This window comes from Thermobia domestica, chromosome 15, assembly GCF_964235325.1.
Source record: "Thermobia domestica chromosome 15, izTheDome1.hap1.1, whole genome shotgun sequence".
Lineage (NCBI taxonomy): Eukaryota > Metazoa > Arthropoda > Insecta > Zygentoma > Lepismatidae > Thermobia > Thermobia domestica.
The window spans coordinates 12065634-12079114 of record NC_137468.1 but is presented as its reverse complement, the minus strand read 5'-3'; positions in this window follow the sequence as shown (position 1 = coordinate 12079114).

The window sequence follows — 13481 nt, the reverse complement described above, 5'->3', positions numbered from 1 at the left end:
CTTTTTTTTTTTAAGTAGGAGGCAATGCCTTTCAAGCCTCCCATAACTCCGCCCATGGATGAAACGAGCCATCTTAAAATAAAATAAAACTTACCCATTAAATCATTCAATACAAAGTATCTCAAGGTTACCTACTCCATTTCATACTATCAGCTACATTGACGTGAATAGTATGGTATTCTCTGTCAGGGTATTTAAATTCGCAGAATACCAGATATTGCTCCATGGAAAATCCTCACACAATTCATCATGAGGAAGAGATCGGAGTCTGGTGTGTTGTGTCTGCCGGTAGGATTAAGGATCCCATATTTTTTGAGTTGAGTTGACTTTGAGTTTTACGTCCCGTTCAGCAGCGAGGCTATATGAGACGTGGACCTACTGATTAACGTGGAATCCGAACCACATGAACTCCCACCGCCCATATTTTTTGAGTCAACAGTAAACATTGAGGTGTATATTGAAATTCTTAAAGAATTTTATGAACAGTTGATACCCCTGAAAAGAAATTATGCCTTCTTTCAACACGATGGGGCAACCTGTGAGTTCCTCTCACTAATTCACTAGAAATTCAAAGAGAAAAGGACAGTCAGTAAAAGGATTGTGGCCATCACAATGACCAGATTTATACAGGGTGTTTCAAAACAGCATCTACAACGTTTGGGAGGTAACACCTGACACAAAGGTAAGACAAAAAGTATAGACCAACCTTGGTGCACAAATGCTTCCTTTCGGAATTATAGGCTGCCGAAAACATAAAAAAAAAAGAACTCTAATGATCCATAGCTCCAAAATTATGGGACCTATCGTAGTCGGTTCAAGACTTCACTTAGGAACTACTATGTACTCTATCCAAAAATGCATATTTCAGAATCCTAAGGTACTCAAGAAGCAATTTTTATAGAGGGAGTTTGGCTGCGAGCAAATAATTTGAATTACTCTCTCTACAAATTGGTGTGGAAGTACCGCAGGATTGTGAAGCTTGGATATTTGGAAAGGGCACATACTAGTTCCTAAGTGAAGTCTTGACTCGACTGCAGTAGGTCCCATAGTTTTGGAGCTATGGACCTCTAAATTTATTTTTTGGTGTTTTCGACAGGCTATAGGCTAATTCCAAAAGGAAGCATTTGTGCACCCAAGTTAGTCTATACTTTTTGTCTTATCTTAGTGTCAGGAATCACCTCCCAAACGTTGTCGGTGTTGTTTTGAAACATCCTGTATACTTGTGATTTTTCTCTTTGGGGCAGTTTGAAGGTAAAGTGTGCAAATAGACCAATAACATTAAAACATTTGAAGAACAATGTCTGCAGTGAAATTCGAAAAATTGACGAAGCAGAGTTGCATAGAATGTACAATAAGGTGTTAAGGTGTGTATCCGTGGGTGTAATCGTACTCCTGTTCCCTCCTACTTTCTCATTCCACTGACTCTTCTTTATCATTCGCTTGCCTTAATTATCCATTTCCCTTAGACTAAAGGTCATAATCGTGGGATGTTAAACTGAAATATTTCATTACAAAAGTGCATTGATACACAAGTAAAACATTTTCAGAATTTTCTGTAATATTCTGTAACATTGATTTGTTGTTAGATCTTTCAATTAATGACACGCATGTGCATTTTTCTATACCAAAGATAGTATTTACTTCTTTTTACAAAATCACTCAGTCAACTTCATGAGGAGGGCCGGTTTTTTTCGTTATCCACCCTTTATATCAAACCATTCCAGAGATATGGAAAACTGGTTAAATTTGTATCACAATATTGCGAGCGGTGATTATATTCAATGAGAAAAAGCGGAAATGCTATTACTCACCGCAAAAAATATGTAGCAGAATTTTCTTCTACATGCAACAGGTAGCGCTTTCGGGAGATGCTACTTTCTTCATCAGCCTGTGGAAGACTTCAAAAAAGATTTAAAAAAAAAAACATGAAGGATGGTTAAAAAATGATTAAAAGGTTAGGATATGTAAAACACAAATCTTCTGTCAACATTAAAACATACGGGAATCAATTTCTTTGAGTTTGGATCTGATAACTGTTTGTAAAAATTGTTTTCTAATCTTTTGAATTTCTATCGCAAGTTTCTTTTCAAGATGCGATAGTCTGATCTGTAAAAGGGTTAGGATATGTATGTAGGAGGTATTTTACAATACCCTAACCTTTAAACCATTTTTTATCCATCCTTCTTGTTTTTTTATCCTTTTTGAAGTCTACCACAGGCTCATGAAGGAAGTAGCATCCTCCGAAAGCGCTACCTGTTGCATGTAGAAGAAAAAACACTTTTTGACATATGTTGTTTCTGTGACAACAATACATTTTGTAGGTGTAATTCAAGGATCTTATAAAATAGAGGACCTGCCCTTACAACAAAATTTTCAAGCCATACGTCACAGTTTCGCCACCCCTACTCTGCACACTCCGCCCAGTAGGATCGCAACGTTTTGAGCCAACAATCATGGCGGAAACGAAAGTAGCCAATCAGACGATGGAGATACGAGAGTAGCCAATCAGACGTGCCGATGCTCGGTTGCTTTTGGCTTCACCGATTTAATAGGATGAAGATACATATGGGCAGATCCTCTATTTGTAACATCCTTGGTGTAATTACTTTTTTAGAATTAAATACTTTAGGCAGTGCTGTAAACTTTATCAGAATTAGCCATACTTCCAGAACGGTTTGTCATATCTGGTTGTTGTAAACGGGACTATGATTTTCACATATATTGAAATCCATCTATGTAATTGGGTGAAGTACTTAAGCAGTTTTTCGAAATAAAGGCTTTTTTAAAAGAGTCAAATTTTCAATTCCTTATATATTTGTTCCTATTCCTTCGAAATCTGCCATATCATAACCATAGTACGTACTAGCCACCAGGGCCGTGCCGGGGGAGGGGGCGACAGCCCCGGGCGCCGAAGCAAGGGGGCGAAAAGTTGGAAGAAAAAAGGAAAAAGAGAGAAAAAATTACTTGGAGTATATGTATGGGACCGCCGTCATATACTCTCGCCCCGGGCGCTGATTTTCCACGGCACGGCACTGCTAGCCACTAAAGTACTTTAAATGTTAATTACCCAGCCCGTCTCACTTACGATATTAGTATTATACACCATCTTTATCTTAGGTATTTTGCCATTATAGGCAGGTCATTTTCCGCAGCTGAAAAATCTTTCATGTTTCAGCTAACCTCTTCGTCTTCATGTACAATTTCTCTGTTTTCATGCTGCCCATCAACTATAGAATCTTTCGCTGCCTCCCTCTCTTTCCTGCCACCATATTCCTCTAGCACGTCCCTGAGTATAGTTTCTTCTCTGCTGATGTCCTAACCAGTTGATCTTCCTCTTTTCAATATCAAAATTGTTCTTTTTTCCTCCACCATTTCTAGCACCCTCTCTCTCGTTTTCCAAACACCTACTCCTAGAGGGGCCATCAAAACTTGGATTGAGTTGAGTTGAGTTTGAGTTTAACGTTCCTTTCAGCAGCGAGGCTATATGAGACGGGACCTACTGATTAATGTAGAATCCGAACCACATGAACTCCAGCCGGGAATAGAACCAGGACCTCCCACGGATTAAAACTTGGGATGTTTGTGATACTGTAGCATCATTAGTTTGCAATACTACGTAATAATAAATCTGATATTGCAAGTTTCCGTTTAGCATGTAGGTTTGAAATACGCAATAACAGTGCCATTTGAAAAATATTATTTTTCTGTTAGGTTGACAAAATTGTTAACCTGGTTACATCGCAAAGTATGTCAAAAAAAATCCCCTGCCTATATTTGCATGATATAAATATACGCAAAGTAAACCTTGATAATGAATTTTCAAACGTTGGAACAAAGTTCATTTGTAAATGTTGAACTTGAGTTGAAATGATTGTATTAGTTTACAATACATCCACTATTGTTAATTGACAGAATAACACATACGAATTACTTTTTTGACAAAATCTATTTTCAAGTAGTGTTGAATATTTAAAAATGTTGTCATAAAATACGAGCAGTTTTACTATATGGGTCCATAGTATAAGTAGTAGTAGTAGGAGGAGGAGGAGGAGAAGTAGGAACGTGTTAGAAGCCCCGCAGCGGTTGATTGGATTCTGTTATCGACATAAAGTGGGTAAATTAAAGAGTTACCCAAAATTCTCTGTACATTTTAAAATCCTCGATTTGCATAGTAAAACTGTACCATAAAATAAATGTGAAGATAACTTGTCTTAGGAAGTCATTTGGACAAGAATAATAATGTTCCTATGTATATTGTTAAAGAGAAAATTAAAAAGGAGAGATTCAAACATGAATTTCAAGCTAAAATCATAGGATTTATTTTTTCGATTTGTTTCTGTAAAATTTATATCTCTTACCAATTTATTAAGGCTTGAAGCTACCCCATTAAACATATTACTGCATAGGATACAATATTAAATATCTTGCGCTGATTCAAATGAAGTTTCTTCTGAGCATTAACATTTCTAGTGAAGGTATTATCACATTATGCAGTACAATTTAAAATATTTTACGAACTCGTACTGTTATTTGTGTTATTAGTTTATCGGACCTATCTTACGTATGGGATTACACTTCGCCACTGCATTTGATAAATTTTCGTACAGGATTACTAGGAGCGCTCTGCATGGGTCTCAGAAAGTAAAATCTGACTTTTAATCGGAAATGATATCCTATAAGAAACCATACGGCATTTGATATCAATTAATTCGTTTCATCTTTGAATTGATTAATTTTGGTATTGTCTAAACAGAGACAGTACACATACTCGGACACCGGAAAATAAATTATGACTAAATTGGAGGTAGCATTGTTAAAATTGATTTTAAATCAATTCATTCCGTCATTCTCAATCGATTTATGTGCATAACATCTGTCAAGAGTCATTAGAAATGCCTAAGCAGCGAAAAGTACCTTGTGATTATACAAACAGAAAGTAATTTTATACAAGTAGTCAAAATTGGTATCAATCAATTTGTTTCGTTGCCCTAAATCGATTGATATGTATGATGTATCGAATATATAGGATCGACAGAAAAGTCTAGGCTCCATAAAGTAAGTTGTGATTCTAAACTGAAAATGACTTTCCGAAAGTAATCAAGATAGCTGTCAATTAGTGATGCTATTCAGCCGGTTCGCACCGGTTCGCTAGAACCGGTTGTTACAATATTTCGAGTTCTCAGAACCGTTTGTTATACTCAGACATAAACACACACACGCAAGAGTGAAAGAAAGAAGCCAAACAAATTAGTGAAAACACCTCTGTACTATTCCCGCCTGCTTGTATTGCTGTGAAAGAAAACAACTTTGAATTTTTTCAATTCAATGGGCAGACAGAAATTTGAATGGGCAGATAGAAACTAGAATATGACTTCCGGGATTTTGCCCGGGATACTGAGATCTGTCGTGAGTGTAATGAATGTGATACGTATCTAAGGGGTCATCCACATATTATGTAACACGGCAAAGGAGAAGAGGGGCTCGATCTTGCGTTACAAAGTATGACACGAGGGAGGAGGGGTTACCCGTCTTCATTACGTAACGTGTTTTTTCTGTGATTTTTTTTATTATCAGGTTTATATGCAACCTTTTAAACAAATAATTTTATTCAGTTATTTTCATTTTCATAAATAAATATTTATATTGTTCTGGAAAATTAAGAACATACAGCCTGTATAAATTGAATCATGCAGAAGGGATTTGAAAACGATACTAGACACCAGCATGACTGGTGACGAACCCTGCGTGTGTTACAACACAATAAAGCTGTGGTTTGTGGCTATCGCTGCAATGCATTTACGATACACGCTTTTCTGGAGTAGTTGTTAGCGATCGTAACTATCGCTTAAATATACCCTCGCGTTCCCACTCGTATCGCTATTTCTGAGAATAGATTTAAAACTTTTCATTTGAATAATTACCCACTCTTTTTTTTCTTCCAAGGGGTTTCGCATGTGAAACAGAAGAAAATCTTTTTCGTAAAATAATATTTTCCGCGACAGAACGGTCCAAGCAAAATATGACATTAAAAACCGAATTCGTCGAATATTCATCTCATACTAAATTGTTTATCTTTAGATTTGAATTTTCCAAGGACAATTTAGTTTATTCGCATTCTGGCACTGGTTTAGGACAAGAATAATTTTAAAAGTGGTAAACTGAAGTCCAAAGAAGATATCCGAAAGCTTGTTCACAAACGAGATGTCCCTGCTCCTTCACGTATGCAGCCACGTCGAATCTGTGATCTACAGGGAAGAGAACTTTTTATCGTCGATTCTTGGAAACTTCAAATACAGGAAACAACCTGGATTCCAGAAAACAGAAGCCAATGTCAATTCTCTAGATTCTGTTTCACCTGCATCTTCCTGCAGCACTTCCTCCTTGCCAATCATCGGTGACAAGAGGTTAGGTCGATCTCCCCGGAAAAACGGAAGTATGGAATTTCGAAGAATTAAGACTGGTTAATTAAACAACCTTATGGGGTTAAAATATTATGGTACTACCATTTTCTAATACATTGATTTGTTGGCGAAAGAACACTACAAATATATTCAAAATACAAGCATTTTGTAATGAAAAGTTCTGCCTTTAACATGATATTTTTTATTGTGATAACCCCCAAAATAAGCAAAATTGGTGAAAAAACAAAAACGAAAAAGCGTTACGTAACAAAGGGGTAGGGGTTCAGCCTTGCATTACGAAGTGTGACGAGGGAGAGGGAGGGGGTAAAATTGATCAAAAACAGCGTTACTGAACTGTTCCTAATGCCTATTAGGCCTACGTGTGCTACCTATCTGCAACACGTTTTTGAATGAGTCCAATGACTTGATTAGTTCTCGAGATATGTACCTTCGAAGCAATGTGTACGAAATAGAATGCTCTTTTCATCGATATCTCGATCGATTGCTTGTCATGACCAACACTATCATGCCTAAAAATATGGCATTTTCCTGGTGGAACACCCTATATATCAGGGACGGATCCAGGGGAAACGATCGAGCGATCACCACCCCAGAAGGGGAAACTTTCTTATTTTATATATAGTAGCTCCAAGTAGCAGCTAACTCTTAACTGTATAACTCTTAAAAGTAGCTCCAAGTAGCAGCATTACAACCCACCGCCCCTCCCAGAAGTCCGTCCTGGATCCACCCCTGATATATATATATATATATATATATATATATAAAGAGAGAGAGACGGTTGTTAAAAGATTAGAATAGCACCACTGCTGTCAATCGATTTCTTTTGTTACTCTGAATCGATTGATATGCATATTGTATATTTCGGGTCACTACAAATATCAAGTCTCCAGAGAGTAAATTGTAATTCGAAACCGGAAGTGGCCAAAGTTGGTGTCAATCAATTTCTTTTGTTGTCCTGAATTGATTCATGCACATATTATATAGGATTATTCGAAATACCCGGGCTCCGGAAAAAATATTCCCAATTATTTTATAATTTATTTGACTTCAGTAAATAATTTTTAAAAATTAGATTCATTTAATTAATTGGGTATGTACTCCCATGCGCAAAAAATATTGCGCGTATACTGTAACTCACGATTTTTCGCAATTATTCCATTTTCCATATGTTTATTGGTAAAATTTAGTTATTAGTACGTGGAGATAATAGAAAGCAATCCATCTAAGGAGATATTTCCAAAAAATATAATAAAATAATAAAAATATAAGCAAAAAACAAAATTATGTTCGGTTTTGTGTATACTGGCAATAATGTTTTCGAGGGAATTTTTGGAGTAGCACAGCACGATTGCAGAGGGAATAACAAGATTAGTAGGAGAAGAATTGAATGAAGGAACTGGAAATTGGAGTAAAATATTGCATTTATTGGCTTAAATCTAGGGTGTAAATTGTCTGCCAAATATAAATTAGCTTCTGTAAGCAAGATGTTATAAGGAAATATATAAACAAAGAGAAAAACTGTTGTCTTAAGTTTGGAAGTGACATGCTCTATAGCCATGAGCATTTATTTCTTAAGAAAAAGATAGGCAACAAAAGAAAATCTGTGTGGTCAAGTGGGTAGAGTGACGGATTAGTAATTCTTATACTGTTTTGACACCAGATCGAATCCCATCCGGTCCTGTTTAATTTTTTTTTCTTTACAAAACATTGTAGAAAGTGTATAATTTTTATGTTAATAAGAAACGAAATAACATAATAATGAAATAACTTTTTGTTTCCTCTGATGACGTATTTATTCAGAATTAGCTTACTATTTATTACTAATAGCGATTGTTTTTAGTTTATGGTATGATATGCTTAACCGTTCCCTCTCCGTTTTTACACAGCTTCAACTCACTGCGAGTGTCTGTGAGTCAGGAACTGGAAAAAACAAAACAAGAGCAACCTGCAGCTTTACACACAGCGTGAGGAACACAGTCACAGCGATAGCTCGTTGTCATGAAGAAAAAAAACTGTTCTAGTGTTTCTGTGTGTGTGTTTCTTTGACTCTCTCTCTGACTCTCTCTCTCTCTCTCCTTTTGTTTCATATCCACAAGTGCAGCAAATGCAAGTATGTGTGAAAAAAAAAGCAAGAGTGCTTTCTTTAAACAAAACTAAATTTTACAGCTCTCTTTGTCAGGAACGCGAAAGCTTCCAAAAGATGCCATGAATATTAACTATAATCGTACCGAACTATACAGTAGCGTGAAAAACTGATAATAAAATGATGTAACATGCATAAGCTTTTTTCCTAGAGTAACCACACATTAAACATAACAAATTAAATTTTTGGGATTACAAATGATCACATTACGTGTCGGTGTAGGCCTATTCGTTTTCACATTCGAGCGACGAAAGAAGAAAGTGTGGTGATAGTTATGAAAACCGAATACCAGATTTCAATAAATTCAAGTTACATGGCTCCTACATATCGAAAAAAAAATGATTTTTCGATGTCTGTCCATCTATTTGTCTCTCGGTTCGTCACGCTTTTACACGCACTCAAATAGAGGCCATACTGTTCAACGTATCTGCACCGAATTCTAGACATAACGTTTTAATAACATAATATCTTTCGAATTTTATGTCCTTCGACACCTAAAAGCAATGGTAATTTACTGAAGGATTAAAATTTAAAATAATTCAATTTTCTCAAATAAAAAAAAGCTTTAACAAAAGAGACACTGACCAAAGCTTAATACTTTACTTTATTTTAAATTATAATTTGTTACTGTTTCGGATATCTAGCATATCCTTCTTCAGACACGATCGAAATTAATGAAAATACAGACATATATATAAATGTTGTTATAACAGAGTTTAAATTCTTTTTCTGCTAGATATCCGAAACAGTAACAAATTATAATTTAAAATAAAGTAAAGTATTAAGCTTTGGTCAGTGTCTCTTTTGTTAAAACAATTAATCCAAAGCCATGAATAGTATTACTATCAAAAAAAGCTGTGACGATTTTATTTACTTTTGATAAATATATATTTTATTAACAAATCTCCACCACATATGAATAATTTTTCTGAAAAAAATATATATGGTGTAATTTACTGTATGGTATGCGTTCTTTTTGCACAATTTTCTCAACCACATTTCATAAATAAACGTATCATTAATTACCTAACAATATGACAACTCGTTGGAAGGAGTAGCTTAATCAGGGTGAGCTTTCCCCAGATGGTTTTCCCATTAACGCCTCAGGCAATTTTGTTCATATTTCGTAAAGAAATATTTCGTTAATAAACTAACATAGAGCATAAATAGTTTATTCCGATAACATACAGAAGAAGTGGTTTTCTCAAGGGTTGATTTTTTTTGACAATTGTCTCAGTAATAACTGAGACAAATTTGTTCTAATTTCAGTAAAAATATTTTCTGTAATAATCTTACAATATGGTATAACTCGCTTGTTCCGAAAAGAAAAATCCAAAAGAAATAGTTTACTTTGTCAGTGAAATTTTTCCCGACGATTTGCTTAAAAATTACTCGATATACTGTCAAAATTACAGATAGAAGAGTTTACCTTTGGGGATAAGCTTTTCCCGATGACCTTCCTAAAAACAACTCAGGATATGTTTGTTGTTCATATTTTATAAATACGTGTTACATAAATAACCTAGCTATATGGTATAATTCCCTCATCCGGAAAATCTAGAAATGGTATATTACTTTTGACAGTAAGTTTTACCCTGCGATTTTCTGAAGAACGACTCAGGCGATTGTGTTCGTATTTCATAAATAAATGTTTTATGAAAACACTAACAATATAGCATAGCTCGTTTGTACTGAAAAGATCCACAAGGGATAATTTATTCTTGGGGGTGACTTTTTGCATAATTTTCTCAGAAATTACTCAGACGCTTTTGCTTATAGTTCACATACAATTATATCCTTTATAATTCTAATATATGGATCAAGTTATTTCTAACGGAAATATGACCAATGGGTACTTTACTTTTGGGCCTGAAGTTTCTTCTAGCAAAGTTTTCCAAAACATTATTTTATTCGCAATTTCCCAAATAAAAGTTTCAATAACAGTTGCAGCCTAACATAAGTCACTGTAAAAAATTCGAGCGAGAAAGTACAGTGCGTTTACTCCGTACCCTTTCTTAAATATATTTTTAAATGTTACACCTAATCACAATTTTCCGAACAAAATCGAAACTTCTTTTTAAATGTGCCTTGTTGTGGTGAAATGGTTCAAGTGCATTGGTTCTGGATTAGATTTACAGTGAGAGCTAGTGTATCTTCATCCAAGAGATGCGACACGTCGGTGCAAAGAAGAAAGTGTTTAAATAAGCCTAACCAAGCTAATCAACAAAAGAAATAATACAATGTTACGAAATTATCGTAGAAACGTTGTTAATATTAGGTAGGTTCGACTGGAATGTCCAAACAATTGTCAATTCCAAAGGTCTTTGTTTTCGTCCGGCGGGAGCTCATGTGGTTCGGAGTCCACGTTAATCAGTAGGCCGACGTCTCATATAGCTTCGTTGCTGAACGAGACGTTAAACTCAAACTCAATGTCTTTGTTCATAAATGTCTTTGTCTATGGTTTTGCATATACGTGGCATGGACATTAAATTTTGATTTCGACGCCATATGTATCTAATTACATACACACCTATAGAACGAACACAACAAACTTGGAATATCTACATTGTTTGCGTATGGAAAATAATCACGCTCTACTGTACAGAACAGCCGTATGTATGGAATTCCATACACATGGCAATCAACGTATTAAGAAATGTATAATAATAAGAATTATTATTATTATTATTATTAATAATAATAATAAACAGAAAACGATACGATCACTTACATAATTGATAAATATAAGTTAACATTTAATAAGCATATAACTGCAATGGAATTAAGTTGTTTCTCTCTCTCCCTGAACGCTACAGCCCTTATTGTTCTAAGGCGTAGAAGAGAACTTGTGGCACCCACGATTTGGGGCGGTGTGTGGTCACAACTTGATATCCCTTTGTTGTTGGTCCTAGCTTTCTAGACGGATGCAGTTATTACCGGTAGAATATACAAGCAACTAGACTTTTGTATTACTATTAAAGTAAATAATTACACTCATTCCTTCAATGTGATACTTGTGGTTGCTTAACCGTATACAGACAGCTGATCCATGGAAAAATCGTTAATAATAATAATAATAATAATAATAATAATAATAATAATAATAATAATAATAATAATAATAATAATAATAATAATAATAATAATAACAGGAACTCGACAAATATTCTTGCAAATAATAGGAAAAAGTTTGCGTCACACTGTTCACTTTGCTGGACACACCAGTGTGGCGCGTTATACCGATTGTGGCACACTGGAGTATAGGGTATGTTTTTTTATATTTTTTTCCAATTATTCCAACTGCTTCAATTGAAATGGATCTATAATAATAAGAGAATAAATTTAGTCTTCTTACCCTTCAATTTAGAAATAAGGTTCGCGAGAATTTCATAAAAGAATAATATACTCAGAATTGTATATAGTAGTTTGTTTTATTCGAAATTACATACTTCCTGCAAGTGTTTTTTGATTGAAATGAAATCTTTAAGTTTTACGTCCCACGATTATGCCGGATAGGCTAAAGGAGACAGTGATGATAAGAAATAGTAGTAATCGCATGACTTGAGGCCATTTTTACCAAAATGGCCCCTAAAAAGAACGAGGTGGACCACCCAAATTTGTAGTAATATATATTAGGGTCCAGTACTATGATACCAAATGTTTAAATTTGGCAATTTCTAAAAGTTAAGGGGCGGGCCAAGGTACCATTCCCAAAAATTTTCAAGGGGGTTGCACAAATGTACTTATGTTTCATAATAGGGAATGGACTCCTATACATGGCCATATAACCATATAAGGAAATAGGATCTCATCCAAGGAAATAAATTAGGTCAAAACCAAACACGTGGTACAACGTATTGCTTACGTTTATATTTTGGCAATTTTATACACCTAAAAGGGGAACGAGATAGACCACCGAAATTTATAGTGATCTATATTAGGGTTCTATACTATTATACCAAATGTTTAAATTGGGCAATTTCCAAAATTTAAGGGGTGGGCCAAGGCACCCCTGCCAAATTTTTAAAGGGGTGCACAAATGTACCTATGTCTTACAATAGGAAATAAACACCTGTATACACCCATATAACTATATAAGGTAATAGGACCTCATCCAAGGGAATAAAATGAGCCAAAAAACCAAACATGTGGTTGTACTAAAATTTGGCAATTTTGTACCCCTAAAAGGGAACGAAGTGGACCACCCAAATTTATAGTAATACATACTAGGGTTCTATACTATTGTACCAAAATGTTTAAATTGGGCAATTTCCAAAACTTTAAGGGGTGGGCCAAGGCATCCCTGCCAAATTTTTAAAGGGGTGCACAAATGTACCTATGTCTTATGAAAGGTATTTGACATCTGTATATACCCATATAACTATATATGATAATAACACCTCATCAAAGGGGATAAATTAGGTCAAAAACCTCCGAAATTTTAAATTTTTGGCAATTTTTTACCCATGAAAGGGAACGACATAGACCCCCAATACTAATAGAGGTACATACTATGGTCCTAGGCTACCACACCCAATTTTTAGATTTGGCAATTTTCAAAATTTAAGGGGGTGGTCCTATGTACCCCTGCCAAAATTTAGGGGTGGGCCAAGGTACCCCTAGGTCATTGACCCCGGGCCACGTAAGCCAAAAAATGGGCGCCGGGCGCCCGGGGCGCAAAATTTTGGCGGCGGCGGCGGGCGCCTCGCTCCAGGGGGCGGTAAAAATGGCCTCAAGTCATGCGATTACTACTGAAATGAATGAAATGATCGAGTGAAGAAAGTGGGATAAAACGGGAGAACCTCGAGAAAACCCACGCACAGTGTTTGTCCAGCACAAGGTTCACTTGGCGCGAGCATAGATCGAACCAAGGACTCCATGCACCAAAGGTGAACGCTCTACCACTGAAACACCGT